The sequence below is a fragment of the Pleuronectes platessa genome, chromosome 17 (assembly GCF_947347685.1).
Source record: "Pleuronectes platessa chromosome 17, fPlePla1.1, whole genome shotgun sequence".
NCBI lineage: Eukaryota > Metazoa > Chordata > Actinopteri > Pleuronectiformes > Pleuronectidae > Pleuronectes > Pleuronectes platessa.
Window position 1 is genome coordinate 22161171 of NC_070642.1, and position 19396 is coordinate 22180566.

Here is a 19396-nt window from a genome sequence, read left to right on the forward strand (position 1 = left end):
CCCAGTTGGTTTTCTCCCTGCTCACCAAACCCAACACTGTAATTTATCTCCATCTCTCTCTCGGGCCGACCTCAGGCCATTAAAGGTTTCCAGTTCGGTTTGTGGGCAGAAAAGTCGGAGCTGTGGATCCGAGTGTCGGGCTGAGAGGCGGCTGTGTGGTGGCGGATCGCTACGCTATGTGTGTTGTGTTTATGTTGGGGTGTGGGTTTGTTTTGGCAGGGTGTGTGTGTGTGTGTGTGTGTGTCTGTGTGTGCAAGAGAGAGAGAGAGAGTTGAACTTTTGAATGTGACTGAATCTCCTCTCCTCATATCACCTCTTGTTTCCTCTTCTCTCCTTATCTCATCTTCTGATTTCTCCTCCTCTCGTCTCCTCTCGTCTCTTCTCCTCATCTCCTCTACCCTCGTTTCCTCTCCTCGTCTCCTCTCCTCTCAGATGCCTCTCAGGACCAGAGGAGTTATATTTGGCTCTTCTACTCTTCCTCTGTTTCTGTGTTTTACCCCTGCAAAGATGGCTTCATTAGCCACAGACCTCAGCGTGAAACACACTGACACACACACACAAACACACACTAACACACACACGCACATGCACACACACACCGGGCTAGAGGAGGGGATCGAGTCTGTTACATAAGAGTCTCTCTTATATAATTTGATGCATATTTGATCCTGGATGGTGCAGTGGTGATGCAGAAAGCTCTATGTGTGTGTTTGTGTGTTTGTGTGTTTGTGTGTGTAGAGGAGGGGAGCCAGATTTGTACAGCTGGCCTCTCCATGCCCTCCCAAAGCTGTTGCATCACATGGAAATCTAAAGGTGAACGAGGAGTCAAAACTACACTGTGCGTGTGTGTGTGTGTGTGTGTGTGTGTGTGTGTGTGTGAACAAATACTGAATCCAGAAAACATCCTTCTGATATAAAGTCTTATACTTGTTAAACCTGTCTACTTCCCCTTAAGCCTCATCAGTGCACGGCATCAGGAGTGTGCACGTTCAGGGCACGGCACCATGGTGGTTATTTGGAACATGTGATTTTATTAAAGTCACTATTCTCTGAAGACGTGTGTGAATGAGGCTAAAACATTTTCACACCTGGTTTTGATTCAGAGCTTCAGACTCTTCAGTTCAGTCTGAACATCAGGTGTGAACGGTTCCTCGGAGCAGAAGAGGAGTTCTGGTTCTCCAGTTAGACGAGTGGAAGCTGAGCTGGTTAATGTATTTATTCACCGCTCTGTAAAGGGCAGACATGAGAGACTTGTTGTCCTCGAGGTCCCTGGTTCAGATCCCAGCCTGTGGTGGATATGTGGGGCAGCTCCCAGGTGGGAATGTGTGGAATTCCCCCTCAGAGAAACAAAGACTAAATTAACAACAACAACAACAGATTTCCCACGCTGCTTTAATGAAGCTTTCCCGTCATGCTTTAAGTTTTCCTCCGAGTCGGCGTCCTGATGGTAAACAACCTGTTCGGTGTTGTTTTTGCCGGGAAGGGAGGTCTGACTCATCTGCTGACTGCGACTCCTTTATTTGATTGTTTTTTCCTTCTCTTAATTTAATGGAAAAAATAAGAGCTGCAAAAACAACTTAGGGAAAAAACGAGTGAATGCAACAACAAATTAAAACAATGGAAAGTCAGATTTAGCCGAAGGTTCCGTTCATGGATGATGGAAAATGTCAATTCACAGAGGAAATTCATTAAGGGAAAACGAAGGCAGAAAAAAGTTGGTGTATTATTTTATATGAACTTAAACATAGAAGAAATAAAAGAAAACTGTGTTAATGATCTCAAAATGAGACTAAATATGTCATGGGTTGGGTTAATCCTCAGATTTGAGAAACTTGATCCATCAAATTTTTATTAATTTATATTAATTATTGACTTAAATGATTAGTCAATTCTCTTTTGGGCTTTAATTGGGCTTGTTAATTAATTAACTTTCTGTTTCACATCAAATTAACACAATAATCCCAGTACAGATGACTTTATCAGCACTATGAGCAATACACAAGTCATCAATTGTGTATGTACACACTCATTTTGATAGAGTGTGTGTGTGTGTGTGCGTGTGTCTGTCTGTCAGGCTCACACACAGTTAAACGTTGTGTGAATCCAGCCGTGACCTGACCATCAGTTATCACTCGATGACCAGCTCTCCGTGCTATCTGAGCTAATATCCTGCCGCTAACTGGAAAGGCTGCCCTTCTGCTGACATTGGTGTACCCCCCCCCCCCCCCTCCTGCACAGTCACTGCCAGTTAATGAGGTTGTGTAACAGTTAAACTCTTCCCTGCGTTGTTAATATCGATTAGCTCACTCAGTCTGACGTACAACAGACACACACAGGGCGCTGGGCTGCCAGTCCTTCAGCTGGCAGATCAATCAGAGTCTAATGAGATAAACGAGCTCACTAATTAGTTAACGAAGCGCTGGCTGACTGGCTGACACAAACAGAGCCGGGCTGGCAGCTTCTCCTCCTGTCGGCTCGGGGGGGAGAGTTCCTCGACTAAATGATTCTCAATATGATCTTTAGATGCATCATTTTGTGAAACACAATATAACAACAACAATCAAATCAGGAAGTCGTATCATTTTAGATTTGATCAGAGCTGCAGTTATGACTGAATGCTTGATTTGATGAAGTTCTGCATCGACTGTGGTTCTGCTGCAGATTTCATGTTTTCCAGCAGAAAACACTGATGTTGATCTTAACGTTTTTATCGTCCCTTAACCCTTTAAGACCTGAGAATTAGAACTCTGTGTTAAACCTCAGCAAAGTTTGAACACATCACTTAAAACATGAGGCTTTTCTGAACAACAGATAGAATTAACAATGTTTAACAACATTTTAATTTCTCAGCCGAATGAAACACAAAATAAAGAAACGGTCCATATTCTTCTTTCTTATTATTTTCTAATAAGTTTTTCAGCAAATCACGATGTATTTCATTAGTCACATGTTCTGGAAATGATGACATTGCGGATGTTTGCGTCTCTTCCGGCTCTAAAGGGAGAGACGCCTCCGGTCTAATTGGATTAATGAAGCTTATTTAGATCATTGATTAGTGTTTTTATAGTTATCGTTACGACAGATTCTCCTGTGACACGTCTCGCTCTTCTGTGGCAGCACACATTCAATCCTGGTTACCTCAAAGAAAACTGTTATTAAAACACAGATGTAGATATTTACTTTCTACCTCAGAGTTCATTGAGATGATGGGTGCCTCTCTCCTGTCTGTGTATTTACTTTTGAATGAGCACTGTAGCTTAGCATAAACACAAAACAGGCTTCATCCAATCAGCTTCTTTGAAACTCACAGATTTGTTCTTTATGGTTCCAGAAGAAGCTTCCTACTGTTCCACTTATTAAAGTACAGTAGTTTTCGAGAAATTCTTTGCAGCGCGAGTTGTTAATAATAGTTGGTGAGCGTAGATTTGAACATTGGTCTATTTGTAGGTGTGACAGCACCAGACTAGTATCAATAACTCAGCAGTGAAGTAGTTGTCAGGTGTATTTATTTCATTCTGGGCAGAGCTGAGTTAAGTGTCGGACTGTAACCATCCCGTCAGCACAGTCCTGACCCAAATATGTCACTACCCTGGTATAATAGAGCGGCTCCGTCCAGGTTGGACCGCTCCTGGTAAGTTGTAAATCTTGCTCCTGGATCTCCAGACAGATTCAAATGAGAAAAAAGCTTCTTTTCCTGATTTCCACACGGATCTTCGTCTCTTTCTCAGGTGGACGAAGGCACATGAATGATGAACGGGCGCACATGACGCCAAAATTACCTTTTTAAAATTGATAAAAGCAGTTAGACTAGAACTTGCTGGAAAACGCGTCAGGGAAGTGGTGCTGAGTTCGATGCCAGGGTATGTTGGAAAAGATTGGACTCAGATGAGGCTGAAACTGGCTGGTACTTTGAGAAATCCTTCCAGGAACTGATCCGGGCTGGAGAGGATCCTGATTCACTGTGATTCTGAACTAACACTCTCACGTTGGGTAAAGTTATGGACACCAACAGTCATGTGACGCACCATTTTTTCAGCATGTAGTCGGCTCGTGAAACAGTGAAAGCTGATTTAGGCTGGTGGGCTAGTTTGACTCAGTCAGCTGTGATTGACGGCTTTGCCCCCTTAACCCTGACACAGACCTAGTAGCTATGTGTGTGTGTGTTTGTAAGTGTGTGTGTGTGTGTGTGTGTGTGTGTGTGTGTGTGTGTGTGTGTGTGTGTGTGTGTGTGTGTGTGCGCGTACTGGCGTAGTTTGCTAGTGTAACACTAAACTGGATACTCCTGATGTCTCTGGGACCAAAGTTGCTTCCCTGAAACGGACACATAGCTGGATTGTCCTTGGGGACAGCCCCGAACAATTTTAGCTTCGTGGGGCAAGCCTGAACTGGACGACACGCAGAGACAAACAGCTGAGCCGACAGACAGAAATACAAACAGATAGAAAGGGAGACAGGTGGCTGTCACCAAGGTCCAGCCTAACATTAATGTAGAGCCTCCTATTGCTGATAATAATAGATCAATGTTGTATAATCAGAAGATAACTTTACTGTTTTTGAGTAAAATATGCATATTTATACTTTCCAGATTCTCTGTCCTGCTACCCAGAGACGATTATCTGGTCTTTAGAAGTCTTTTCGCTCTAAAGACTTTCTGTCCTCATGTGTCCAGCTGACCTCCATCTCTTTGAGTCTGTATCATTCTCCTTATTATCACAGGCCTACAAATCGCTCCCTAGAAAGAATTCACTCTCTCAAACTCAAAGAGGTTTGTAACACTCGGGTCATTTATTCTGTTCTCTGATGTCGGAGTGTGTTACCGACACTTTTAAACGTCTTATCAAAAAGAAAATCTAATCGAACCTCAGGCCAATTCCAATCCACCTTGAAAGAGTGGTTTTTATTCAGTTGCAAACATCTTTAAATAACCGTGGTAATTATGAAATGTTCCCATGTGGTTCTAAACCACATCATGATGTCTGGGAGAGTCTGAGACTGATGACTAGTGAATTCAATCAAATTTGCTCCAATGAAAATCTGCCGAAATGCTACATACAGTGTTTATGTTGGTGCCCCGTGTGAGGCTGCAGGTGATGAGCCCGATCAACGTAATTAAACTAAATCCAAAAGAAGCTGGTGCCCCTTTTCAAATCGATCTTAATTTTCTGAAGCTGCAGAGATCAGTTTGTGTAAGTTGGCCACTTAACTCCTGACTGTACTCTTGGTCCTTAAGCTTTTTACAATCGATCTTATGTTAAGAACAGTCGTGTGATTTCTAGCAAACAAAACAACTAACAACTGTCACATCCAAGGCCAAGATGTAAATCTTTTTAAATGAGCCATAAATGTACAAATAATAGTAAAAGTGCAAATTACACTTTCTACTCCAGCTACAGATAACAGTTCTTCTTTGAATATGGACAAAATAAAACACAGGGACATTATACAACCTTACAAAAAGCTACAGGGATAGGAATCACTCAATTTAAAAACTAACAAGTTTTTCAAAATTACAATCTTTAAGACAAATACTGTTGAAGCTTTGTTGATGAAAACAGAAGCATGGACACTTGTCTCATAAATGTTTGTCCTGATTCGCTCCTCTCTGTCTCCTCAGGGCTCTGAGTATGGGACCATGTCACAGGTGTTCCTTCCCTGGTCCAGGAATCAGGTATGTGGGATTATTGTGTTGATTTTCTGTGCTCAGTGTCGGGCATAACCTTTGTGTTTTGAGGTTTGGCTCGTTAATTTTAATGAACAGACGTTTGGGGTAAACACTCTACTTTTTGTAATCAGCTGGCTCTGCTGTGTTTTCCACTGAGGGAAGTTTACGGTAACCTTTGAGAGCTGACGTCAGCCACTGTTGTCAGCTGTACCTGCACAGCCAGCTTCTGCTCTGAGTGTGTGTGTGTGTGTGTGTGTGTGTGTGTGTGTGTGTGTGTGTGTGTGTGTGTGTGTGTGTGTGTGTGTGTGTGTGTGTGAGGCTGGCAGGATTGTCTTTAATGAGGGTGAACTTGAGGTATTGTGCTTTGTCTCCGTTCGGCCATGCTGCGAAGGCTGCTGGCATACGGGTGCGTGTTTGTGTGTGCGTGTTTGTGTGTGCGTGTTGCCGTTGTTAAAAGTGGGAAGCCCCCCACATACACTGCAAGACTTCTAATAACGAGCAGCGCCTTTTCAAGTAAGTCGAGTCAAGTGTGTGTCTGCGTGTGCGAGTGTATTACCCCCAGGGGGCGACAGGTGCCTCGGGCAACATGACACCCTGTAGAGTGACATGCTGAGCGAGAGAGAGAGAGAGAGAGAGAGAGGGTGTGAAGTGATGGGTGAGGATGAGGAAAGAGGGTGAAGGGATAGAGGAAGAACTGAAGAGAGATAAAACTTAAGGAAATGAGATGGTCACAAGGTTTTGCTCTCGCTTCCACTTCATCCCAAAGGTCCTGGATGGGTTCAGGCCTGAGCTCTGTATCATCCACACCAAACTCCTACTGCCATTTCTTTACTTGATTTAAATGGGCCACTGCCAAACCATGAAAAGGGGACAGGTGTGTGTCCACATACTTTGGCCATGTTGTATAAAGACACAGATAGAGATGGAGGCAGATGAAGAGGAAGAGGAAGAGAGAGACCGGGAAGCAGAGATAGTTTTCACTGCTGGAGTCAGGGACAGCTGGCCTGTGTGTGTGTGTGTGTGTCTGTGTGTGTTAGCATGGCTTGGTTGCGTAACACTCGACTGGATCCCCCCCTGTGGCTTAGGGGCTAAAGTGGTCCTGCTCCCTTTCTCTCACTCGATCCGCTCAAACGAAAGCTTTATTGACTTTGATAAAACATTTGAACAGTGTCAAATAAAAGTAAACAACAAAGAAGAGAATCAACGTTCAGCTGAGAAGATACAAAATATGAGCTGCAGCTGCTGTGAAATAAAACACGAAGAAAACTAATTCTAAACTATTGAATCTTTTAGTTTTTGTGCGAGTGAGTGTCTCAGGCGTTTTTCATAGCACGCTGTTTCCCATGATGCTTTGCTGCAGGGAAACTCTGCTGTGGAAAGAACAACTCTTGCATTTTCTCTGCTTCACTTAAGATACTGGCTGCTCTCTGTTGTCTATAGAGGTGTGTGTGTGTGTGTGTGTGTCTGTGTGTGTTCATTTGTTCGTTTGTTCATTATTTTATGAGTAAGCTTGCAGGCATGCAACGAAGTGTGTGTGTTGCCATGCATTTTAAATCTTGTTATGCTTGTGGGTGTGTGTGTATGTCTGTGTGCGTTCGAATATGTGTTTTTATATGTCTGTGTGTGTGTAACGCTCCACATGTTGGCACTCGCAGGCTTTCTCGGCTGTTTGCATGCAGGTATGTGTACGTGCATGTAAATTAATGTCTGTACAAGTTCTTGTGTTTGCTTATCAGTGAACTGGCGACTGGTTTCTCTGGAATCAGAAAACTTTAGTTTTGAATGTTCTGCAGAATGAGTGGGAAGGAAACGACGTGTTGAGACTATAAAACTGTCGGATGACGAAAATACCCAAGAACTTATTTAGATCCCACGCAAAAATTCAGCCTTTGCATGATACTTGCAGGTTAGTGCACAACTTCAGCCGGAACTATGAGGTCTCACTATCTGCGTGGGTGGTAAAAACTTTATGGATGACAGCATGAGCGAGAATGAGCCAAATAGGGCTTCAAATAGCGCGGCACAAAATTATACAAAGTAGCATGCTGACTTCTCATTGGCTAAATCCACCCGCGACTGGCTGCTGGATATCAAAAGTGTTTAAACAACTGTTGCTGGTTGGTGTTTCCAGCTGGATCACTGTTAGGCCTCTCCCTCATGGGAACAACTGGACCTGAGCTTCAGGATCTGGTCAGGAACCACCAGACTGAACGAGAGAGATGAGAGGGAGAAAGAAAATAAATCACACAGAAAGAGGAATTTAAAGAGTGAAACAGACACTGATCGGTGTTTACAATAAACAAGGAAAGGAGGAACGGAGAGGAAGATATAGGACTAAAGAAGAAAGAGTGATACCTAGAGAGAAAAAAGTAAAAGACACAGAAACAAAAGACAAAGAAGTAAACCACATTTAAAGAGACAGAAAGTGAAACGGCAGAGAGACAAAGACTGAGACGGAGCCCGGCTGGAGATAAGGAAGAGACGCTCCGAGTCATATTTAATCATCAAATATTAATCCAATAAAGATGGAATACAGGAAATTAATATTCCCCATTAACAGAGAAGAAGACAAGTGAGTGTAGTGGTTCGTAGCAGCTACCGAAGACAAACGTCCTCCATTCAGAGCTTCACGTTCTCTCTCAGGATCCAAACCTGCAGCTCGACACTCGACGTGTTCAGATCTGAAGTCAGTTTGTTTAAATCCACAAACCATAGTTTCCTTGTTTCTGAGCTGGTTGCACTGGTCGGGGAAAAGAGGGTGTGGCTTAACGACCATGCCAACGTAAATGACGCGTGGAAGTACGTGGTCGATCGTTACACCGTTTGAAATGAACACATCTTCTTTCCTTATATAAATGCAGCAGAGATTATTGTTTATAAGTTTTCACTTTCCTGCTGAGGTGATGTGAACATGACGCGACAACATTAGATAACAAGCGCTGTCAGAGCGGCAGCTGCCGAGCGTTAGCACTGTTTCATCTGGTTGAAACCACCGTGTGCTTCAGGCTCTGGATCCATTTCACATTGACAGTTTTTCTTCCTTCCATCATCCCTCTCTTCCTCCTCTCTTTTCTCCCTCGCTCCGCCCTCATGCTGAGTGATCCTAACAAGGCGGATTATATATTTTCAGACTGAGAGCAATCCAGATATGATCAAGTATTTATGTAAGCTGCACTCTCACTGCTCAGATACATGCAGAGCCTTGGACTCAACAGCTGTTTCGTAACCAGCAGTGTGTGTGTGTGTGTGTGTGTGTTTGTGTGTGTGGACATTAATGAATCTGTGTTGTGTGATAGCAGAAAGTCAACACAGAAAGCTCTGGAGCTGCAGTTAATGCTGAGGAGAGAACAGACATATATTTGGCCTCCTCACACGATATGTCCCTCCTCCTCCGATTGGCCCTATCTTCAAAGCCCCGCCCCCAAAACACAAGACTCGATCGCTAACGTCTCATTATCGACAGCCAATCATTTTAATGAGTCTGAGTGACATTGTTCGTGTTTATTAAAGTTCTGCGAGGACGGAACATTTTATTTTCTTCTTTTGTAAATGTAAATATACATCTCTTGTATCCATTGTTTATTCTTTAATAGATAGTTCATAGATATAGATTCATATCGGTTGATATTCTCCGCCAATCGAAGGCATCGATTAAAAATACTTTTTCTTCTGAAGTTAAACAGTAGAGGAAGTATTTATAACCGCAGGCTGCACGTGTACATAATTTATGATACTGTGTATATGTGAGTACGGACATACATAATACATAGTGTATACATCAGAGTTTAACCAGGCACAAGCTGCATAGCAATGAGGTTTGCAAACACACAGACACACACGCACACACACACACACACACACACACACACACAGTGGGTGTACAGACACAGGAGTCATTTCTAAGTCTGTATAAGCGTCTCCTCCTGCTCCTGTGTGATCACATCCCTGCTCAGAGGTGGAAGAAGCATTAACATCATTTACTGAAAAATATTCAATATCAATAATGAAGCTGCACAAATTAACACACACTCATAGAAATCAATGATAATTAAATGTTTTGGGCTCTTCTCTGACTCCACATCCTTCAAACAAGTATCATGGAAATCCGTCCTCTCACCTATACTGTACATAAATGTGTAGTTTGAATATTACCATTATTTGTGTTGTCATACGTGAAGCGAGAGAACTAAAGTGTTCTAACGGAGATAAACACTGTGAACTATGATATATGTACAAAAACATGCAGTAGTGTTGAGAAGCTTTCTCACGTCTCAGTGCACGTGTGAATTATAAGTTTTCCCCTTAACTGTGTAGTGTAAACAGTATATATATGTACAGTATAAGTGTGTGTTTGTGTATGTGTGTGTATGAGTCCTTGCAGAAGTGCCGTGTGTGTTGTCCCGGCACCTCCCCCCCAGCCGGGGCCCCTCCATCTATTTCTGGCTCTGCGTCATGCCTGGGCTTTACTCCTGTGGCAAGAGGAGTGTTTCTCTAGGGCTCCCACTCTGCTACACACACACACACACACACACACACACACAAGCACCTTCCGTCAGACACACAAGCACCTTCCGTCAGACACACACACTCACACACACACAGGGCTGTCTGCCTGGTGAACAAGTGAGCACACTCAGATGTAAACACAGAGTGGAGGACGGACGGAGGAGCGGATGGGTGGATGAATGGGAGGCTGCTGACGGACTGGACATCATGGGAGTTCAAACTTGAGTGTGTGTACGTGTGTTTGTGTGTCTGTGTGTGTGCGACACAGTAAAACAGAGAGTGTGAAAGTGTGTGTGCGAGGGTCGGCCGGTAGAAAACGGAGAAATGCTTTCGGTGACAGAGAGAGAGAGAGAGAGAGAGAGAGCTGGCCAGGTTGGTTCACAGTCTATCTATCTATCTATCTATCTATCTATCTATCTCTCTATCTGTCTATCTATCTATCTGTCTATCTATCTATCTATCCATCTATCTATCTATCTATCTTTCTATCTATCTATCTATCTATCTATCTATCTATCTATCCATCTATCTATCTATCTATCTTTCTATCTATCTATCTATCTATCTATCTATCTATCTATCTATCTATCTATCTATCCATCTATCTATCTATCTATCTTTCTATCTATCTATCTTTCTATCTATCTATCTATCTATCTATCTATCTATCTATCTATCTATCTGTATCTGTGTCTTCTTCCTCTCTTTCTGTTCCTCAGTCTGTACAGGGGGGGGCTCTTCTGTATGTGTGTGTGTGTGTGTGTGTGTGTGTATGTGTATGTGTGTGTGCGTGTGTGTGTGTGTGTGTGTGTGTGTGTGTGTGTGTGTGTGTAGTTTGTTGCAACCAGGCAGGGGGGATGTCCTCGTCTGCTGTTGTCCTGGCAATGCAGCAGCCGTGAGTGACAGTGTGTGGTTAATCGTGTGTGTGTGTGTGTGTGTGTGTGTGTGTGTGTGTGTGTGTGTGACAAGGGTGACAGCGATATGAACCACTTCATTATCTATCTATCATTCTATCTATCCATCCATCCATCTATCTATCTATCTATCTATCTATCTATCTATCTATCTCTCCTAGGGCACTGTGTTAATGGACACACTCACAAACACACACTGGACAGCTGACTGTCTCACACAGTGGTGTCAGTTCCCTCCATTAACCGAGGGGTGACACACACACACACACACACACACACACAGAGTGATTTACAAGAAAACAGGTTGAACTCAGTGTGAGTGTGTGTTTGTGTTTATGTTTCATGTCTCCCTCGCTGCTGGGACCTTCCTTGCATAACAAGTTACTCTAGTATACACACACACACACACACAGACACACACACACACACACACACACACACACACACACACACACACACACAGTTGCGATTACAGCGACCTTGGGAGAATTTTCTCGTCTTGTTTTTCTTCCGGTTTTTACGTTGTTTATTCTTCTTCTTTTTTTAAATTTCTTTCAGCTCTTCTTTACTTTTGCTTTTTCATTTGATTCCTTCTCTTTTTCTTGTATTTTCCTTCACCTCCATCCCCCCTTTCCTCTCGTCTTTGCTTCCTCTCCTGTGGTTCTCCTCACATCTTTCTACTTTGTCTCTCTCATCACTTTTGAGCCTTAGAAAGACTTTTATTTTGAAAACTATACTTTCTCCTTGATTGCCCTCCCACTTAATTTCCTCTTGTCATTCAATCATCCATCACCTCTGACCTTTTATCTTTATGCTTTATTATAAGACTCTTGTTGGAACTGTGGATTCTGTGACAGACGGAGAGAAAGAGAGACGGTGGAAAAAATGCAGCCGTCTGTGAGGTTCTCTGGAAAAAGACTGAGAGACAGTTCTGTAAACACTGTCGATGGAAAAGACAAATAAAGTGACACACAGACACAAACATGAGACAGGCCGTCATGCAGACCGACACAGAGAGAGGAAGTCAGGCAGAGAGACAAGTCAAACTTCAGATGGACAAGTACCAAATGTGGAAAAAGATCTAGAGACAGAAATATGAGCAGAGAGACAGACAGAGAAATAGAAAATAGATAAACAGAAAGACATCCAGACAAGAGATGAGACTGATAGAGAAACAAGGAGTCTGACAGACGAGTGGACGGACAGATGGACAGAGGACAGAGAAGAGGACGTTTAGACAGACAGACAGACGGAGACAGACAGTCCCTGCAGTCGTCCCTGAGAGAAGCGTAGGAAGTCCTGCTGGTCGGCCAAGTGTGTTAAACCATTTTTCCATTCACAAATTCTCAGACAGTGAAGTGTGCTGCTTCTGCCCCTGGTATGCGCACGTGTGTGTTTGCCGTGCACGTGTGTGTGTGTGTGTTTACGTGCACGGGCTGTGTGTGATGCTCTGGAGTCGGCTGAGATGTGTCTCAGACCTCGGTCCATCTCCAGAGACGCGGCTAAACAACCGGATTCCTTTGGACCGCGATGAATTACATGTCATGTGTTTTATCTTCATTAGCTGCAGCTGCTAACGCACAAATCACGACAACTCACGACAAAGACATAAACAACAACATGTTTCTTTGTCTCCATCTTGACTGGAGGTCAAAGGTCAAGGTCAGTGTGATGTCACAAATCATGTGACCGTAACTCACAGATTTATTCACCAGACGTGACAAAATGCACTGAAGAAATGTGAATGAATCTTTTAGTTGTTTGGACAAAGTGTGAAGCAACATTAGTTTTTATGTTTCATGTGATTCACGTCTAAAACTCTAAAACTTTATATTAATCCTTCTTTTTCTACCAAAGAGCAGCTCAGTGTTTTTCCTGTTTTTGTCATTTGTTTACATAATATGCAAACAAATAATTTCAATACTGTTTGCAATGCAGACTGAAGAAACTTCCCCCCCCCCCCCCACACACTGAACATCAGACAGTGTCCCTGTTGTGTCACTGAGGTGAAGTCCGGTCAGTTACAAATGAAACTGTGTCAGTATGTAAATCAGCTCGTAAGCAGTCGGCCACCAGGAAGCACGTTGTGTTATGATCAATGTTCATAACACTAGTTTCATGTTTTTAAAGATTGTCAGTAAGTCAAGGTTCCTCTGAGAGTCTCGGTCAGTCAGTTGCTTTGTCGGTTGGTTTGTTGGTCGGTTGCAAATCCAGGAAGATTTTTTTAAATCTCTTTCCTAAAGATTGCAAGAAGTTTGCAGTTTGTCTTTCTTGGCATTTTCACTGACTTCTTAAAGATCTTCTTCACATGTTGAGGGAACTGAAATCTGAATTCAGTTTTTCCTTTTTTTTGAATATTCCGCTGATGTTCAGGTTTGATCGTTTTAATTTGGTGTCAGGGCTATAAGTTCATTTCATTTTCTGGATAAATTCTGTCTTATCAGATTTTCTTATAGACGTGAAAGATATTTAATCAAGAGTTTAAAACACTCACTTGGATTTGATTATTTGATATAACGTCAGTCGCTCTGTCAAAATCTGCATTTTGCATCGTTTGTTTGTTTTTTTCTTCCTCTTTGACACGTATCCAACTTTCCATCTGACCTACATTACTGAACACAAGCTTCCGCTGTCTTTAACACACACACACACACAAGCACACACACACACACACACACACACACACACACACACACACACACACACACACACCTGAGGAGGACAGGTGGCTGTATCGCCTTGACGTCCATTTTTCTCTACATTCATCTCTTGCTCTCGCTGCAGGTATAAGCCCCTTTTACCTTCTGTGCTACACACGCTGCCAGGACCTCACACACACACAGACACACACATACACACACACACACACACACACACACACACACACACACACACACACACACAAACACACACACACACACACACACACAGCAGGTAGTGGCAGCATATCATAGCCTCTGGTCGCCTGGCAAACAGAGCTTCATGATGGAGTGATGACAGAAGAGGAAGAGATGCATATGGAGGGAGGGAGGAAAGAAGGAGGGATGAAACAGAATGGAAGGAGGGAAAGAGTAAAGTGAAGAGGGGACGGTGGAGGTAAAGAATGAGAGATGGGATTAAAAGAGCGATCAAAGACTAATGAAGCGACGGAGGAGGAGAGGAAAAGGGCAGAGGAGTTATGGGAAGCGAAGGAGGCAGAGAATGAAGGGATGACCGGGAATGGGAGTGAGTGATAAGAAGGAGTCACGGACGGAGTGATAGAGGGAGAAACAGATGGAAGGTGACGAGACGGAAGGGAGAGACGTAACCGGAGCGATGGAGGAAGAAATGAAAACACGATGTGGAGAGAGAGAAGTGAAATAAGGAGCAGATGGACGAGTGGATGAATCGGAGAGAGAGAGAGAGTGATAGAGGCAGAAATGGAGGGATGATGACGTGAGGGTAAAAGTGACTGAAGAATTGAGGAGTGAAGGAGCTACAGATGAAGGGAGGGCAGGAAGATGGAGTGATAGAAAGTAAAGAAATACTTATTATCATAATTTCCTCATATCATAGAAAATGTTTTCACTTAAATCTGACGGGACATTTTTTACAGTGTGAGAAATGTGTGAGTGATGAAGAGGAGAAAACGGCAGATGAAAGGATGATGGGAGATGAAAGTAAAGTTGAGCGAAGGAACAAAGGTTAGAAGAAGAGGAGCAGAAAGCAGAGGGATGAGAAGAAGAGGAATTGTTTCTTATCACATTAGGATAAAATATGTTTCACTCCTCTTTTCTCCGACATTCCTCATCCATTCCTCGCATGTTGACTCCATTATTAATCTTTTCTGTTTTGCTCTCGCTCGTCTCCTCCTCTCATCTTTGTCTCTCCCTCTCTCCCATTCGTCTTCCCCTCTTCCTGCTCCTTTTTATTTCCTTGGAGCTATTCTACACTTTCTTATTCCACCTCACTCCTTTTCCCGCTCTCTTGACTTTCGGCTCTGCTCTTTTCTTATCCCTTCATCTGAATCCAGCTGTAACTGCCCCGGCACGTTGCAGCAACATGTTCAGACACTGCAGACGCTCCTTCCTCCTCTGGCTCGTCCTCCTCGTCCTCCTCTTCCTCCTCTTCCTCCTCTGGCTCGTCCTCCTCCTCTTCCTCCTCTTCCTCCTCTGGCTCGTCGGCCTCCTCTTCCTCACTCGGCAAAACCTGAGGAACACGGCAAAGAGGCCGGCCGCCGAGCAGACATGGAAACTTAGAGGAGCTAACGGTTTTCCTTCTGCCAAACCTTCTCTGTCTCTCTGTCTGCTCTATCCAACCTCAGTGTGTGAGTGTGTGTGTGTTCAAGTGCACGAGTCTGTGTGTGTGTGTGTGTGTGTGTGTGTCTGTGTGTGTGGGGTTGGAATGTGGAGGCTTGTAAGTCACCTCTGATTTTCCGCTCCCGCTGGGACACATCCCATTATCAGTTTTATATGAAACTAGGAAATTCCTTTGCGGTCTGTGTGTGTGTGTGTGTATGTGTGTGTGTGTGTGTGTGTGTGTGTGTGTGTTTGTCCGTGCGTGCGTGTGAAGTCTAAAGAGGCAAAGCTACATGTGTTCAAGTGTGTGTTTGTGTCAGGTGGGAGGCTATTTGTGCGTGTGTGTGTGTGTGTGTGTGTGTGCGTGTGTGTGTGTGTGTGTGTGTTGTCGAGCTTCATAATGAGCAGCTTAACAGTGGAATAAAAACTGCTCCTCCTCCTCTTCGCTGCCTCACGACCATAAAACTCCCAAAATGCCACTCTGACATTTTTCCGTCTGAGGAAGTCGACTGGAAGTTATTTGGTTGTTTAGAAACTTTTGCGTCAGTTGACTCTTTTGGTTTGAAGAAGTTTGTTGGTTTTCAATAAGTGTGTGAATATTTTTATGTATATTTTTTATTTGCTCTCCAGTTTTGTTTCAATCCATTTCATGCACAAACTGTGTGTGTATCCTGAAAGTGAAGCCAAAGCATCTGGATCTCCCCCTGGTGGCCGGCTGCAGTATAGGTCATAAAGCCTCGCCTCCTCCATGTTAGCAGATGGGACACGAACCAAACAAAAGAAAAAGTAACTGATGGTTTCACGAGGATTATGAAACCGTCACATGACATGAGATTGTTACTGAACTGATTTGTTGATAAAAGAATCAATCTGATTATGATGATTGTATCAATGGGACAGATTCAAAGTGAGTGTGAGTCTTTCTCTGGAAACTGGTTTCTTGAGCCTGTCAGTGGTGGAGCTGCAGTGTTTCTATGGGAGGTGTTTGGTGGTGTGTTGGTTTCCTGGGATCCAGCTGGAAGCAGCAGAGGAGATACAGGAGCAGGAGCAGGACGAGTCGTCCACGGGTTCACTGCAGGAGAGGGAAAGAGAAAAGGGAAGAGATGAGAATAGAATCCCAGTTCTCCCACAGCCGGAGGCCGTTTGACTTCCCAGGCGTCAGTGAACGGAAAATCAACAGAGGAATATTCCACAAGTCTTTGTTTCCCGGCTCGGCCTCGTGTGTCTCCGCTGCACCTTGATCTCTGCGTCTCGTGGAAAGACGAGAGAAATGTGATCAGCAGGAATTAATCACATGATCACATGGTTTTAATGGTTTGTGTGAAGGGCGAGCGAGGGATCAGGAGGAGAGAGACAGGAGCTGATTCAGGTTTTAGATTCGTGGACAGAGATGGTTCACGAGGATCGTTAATATGTCCCACAGGAAAATCTGTTTACTCTCGTTTAACAAAGATTTTTCCTTTTGTTCAATAAGTTTTGGTTTGAACTGTGAAGATTTTCACAAACTTTACAATCGTCTCAGCTGATAAATCAGGAAAATAAATAGCAAATGAATCCATAATGAAATAATAATTATTGAATACTCATATAACAGACTTTTAAATAGTGTGTCACATGTTGACAATACAAATACTCTGCATGTTACGATCATTACAAAATTACATCTGCACACAAAGTAAAAAATAAGATTTGACAATAAAAACTTACCATAGTACTTATTCTACTTGAATATACATATTTAAGTTAACTCCTTATGGAGTATTTAATACTCTAAATGAAGCTCATGTGATTTTATGTGAAAGTCAATTAAGTATGGGAAGAGCTTATTGAGTTTTCTTTAAATTATTAATAGATGAAATCGATTCACGACAATAAATCATGAGCTTCAACAGCAGCCCTCACCTTGTAGGTCAAAGGTCAGCTGACTGAGAAGAGATGTTTCCTCCTGATGATGAAATGATTTTCACACGATGATGATGATCAGCAGCTTCCAGGTTCTGATCACTGAGCAGAACTGACTCAGAACTGACTCAGAACTGACTCACATGAAACATGACGAGGAGCGAAGCATGATCAGGTTGTTGGAATAAACCAATTCAAAAGTGGGGCATCGCGGAACAGCTGTGCGACTTTATTTTCCTCTTAGGAAAACAAACACACACAGACACACACACACACACACACACACACACACACACACACACACACACACTGTTTTGACAGACATGAAACAGAAAAACAGGGTCATAGTTTTTCCAGACCAGAGCAAAAGGACGACTCGGGGAAAAATCTGATCTCAAAACAGTCGTCCCTCTGTGTGTGCGTGTGTGTGTGTGTGTGTGCGTTTGTGTGTGTGTGTGTGTGCGTTTGTGTGTGTGTGTGTGTGTGTATGTGTGTTTGTGTTTGTGTGCGCGTGTGTGTGTACGATTTCGATGCTTTGAAGGAACTTTCCTGCTTGTGAGTTTTCTCTCTCTCTCTCTCTCTCTCGCTCTCTCTCTCTCTCTCCCCTTTGTCTCTCACCCTCATTCTCTTCCTCTCTCTCTCTTTCTCTTTCCACTCTGCCTCTCTTTTCATTGTCCTCTCCTCCTTCATTCTCTCTCTCTTCCTTCCCCTCTCTGTCTATCCACCACTCCGCTCCTTCTCTTCCACTGTTTGTCTCACCCCTTTTTTCTTTTCTCCCCCTTCTCCCTCCCATCTCTCTTTTGCCTCCTCTCTTCCCTTCTTATATCTCTCTGTTCCTCCTTCCTCCTCTACTTCCACTCCCCCTTCTGTCCCATCTCTCTTTTCCACCTCCTCCCTTCTCCTCCCATTTCTATTGCTCTCTACCTTTCTCGCCCTCCCTCTGTTTTACCGCTTCCCTCTCTCTTTTCTTCTCATTAAGGAAACACTTATTGTGTTTCTCCTCGTGTGTGTGTGTGTGTGTGTGTGTGTGTGTGTGTGTGTGTGTGTGTGTGTGTGTGTGTGTGTGTGTGTGTGTGTAAAATGTGAGGATGAGGGGGAGGGTTCTGTATCACACCCCCAGTGACCACTTCCTCCACCACATCCTGTTCATTTCCTGTTGCGATAGTGACTGTGCTTCCTCAGAAACACACACACACACACAGACACACACACAAAACAATTGTTGTGGAGAGTAAAGTACCAGTAAATCATAAAGTACTTGATTAAATGTACTCTCTCTCTCTCTCATGTTTTTTGCAGGACGGCCTCGTGAGTCCACATCCAGGGACTCGGGACTCCGGCTGAAAATCCACCTGAGCACGTGCAGACCTGCAGGTAAGCTGCCCCCCCCATCTGCTCCAGTTCCAGATCAAGCTGTGGAGCTGCTGGTCCCAGTTCAGACGCTGTTGTTGAATATGTAGAAATCAGGTCACTGGGGTGTTTAACCTCATTGTGGGTCCTAACCTGCAGAATGTGTAGTTATTGTCTTTTTGTTGCTGTTGGTGGTGAACCGGTATTTTCAGTGTATTTCTGGTGGAGTTTCTGATTTGGCTTCTTGTTGTCACAGGATGTGTTGTTGTACTTGTCGGTTTCCCTGCTGTGGTGCACCCGCTCACACAGGCGTCCCCGGTGCTGTAGTTCATCACCAGCAGGTTTTCAGAGTCGTGTCTCGAGGACGACTGCAGCCTCCAGGATTCTGTAAAGAGAATTCCTTTAATCGCTGTAGTTACTGCAGGAGAGGACAGAATTTCAATGTGACCACAGCCACAAATGGAGCAAGAATACAGCTGTAAAACAGACACACACACACACACACACACACACACACACATTCCAGGGAACTAAATCACCATCAGGCCATGTGAGCAACTCTGATGATTCTGGTTTGACGCAGACTTTGTGGTTTTGGGACAAAAAAAGTTGTTAGAAAGTTGTAACTGAATTAAGTACGTGCCCTAAAACACACACACACACACACACTCACACACACACACAGACACACAGTGATACAAACGAGTGGTACGAGCCAAAATATAAAAAGATATCAAGAAAAACTGATTAGGGCAGCAGTAAATTTTGCAACAAGAAGATGCATC

At 43.6% G+C, this 19396-nt stretch overlaps 1 protein-coding gene across 8 annotated transcripts in view; it reads left to right on the forward strand.

Moving 5' to 3' along the window:
- hivep2a (HIVEP zinc finger 2a) overlaps nt 1-19396 on the forward strand; it is a 72212-nt gene that overhangs the window by 16980 nt on the left and 35836 nt on the right. For 3 of the 8 annotated variants that reach the window (XM_053444747.1, XM_053444748.1, XM_053444749.1), the window contains 2 exons: nt 5615-5668; nt 18561-18635. The gene's annotated coding sequence lies outside the window, so the exon portion shown is untranslated. Of the gene's footprint in view, nt 1-5614; nt 5669-10226; nt 10541-18560; nt 18636-19396 lie in introns of those variants that run through there. The other 5 variants (XM_053444745.1, XM_053444754.1, XM_053444746.1 and 2 more) reach the window with 2 other exon arrangements.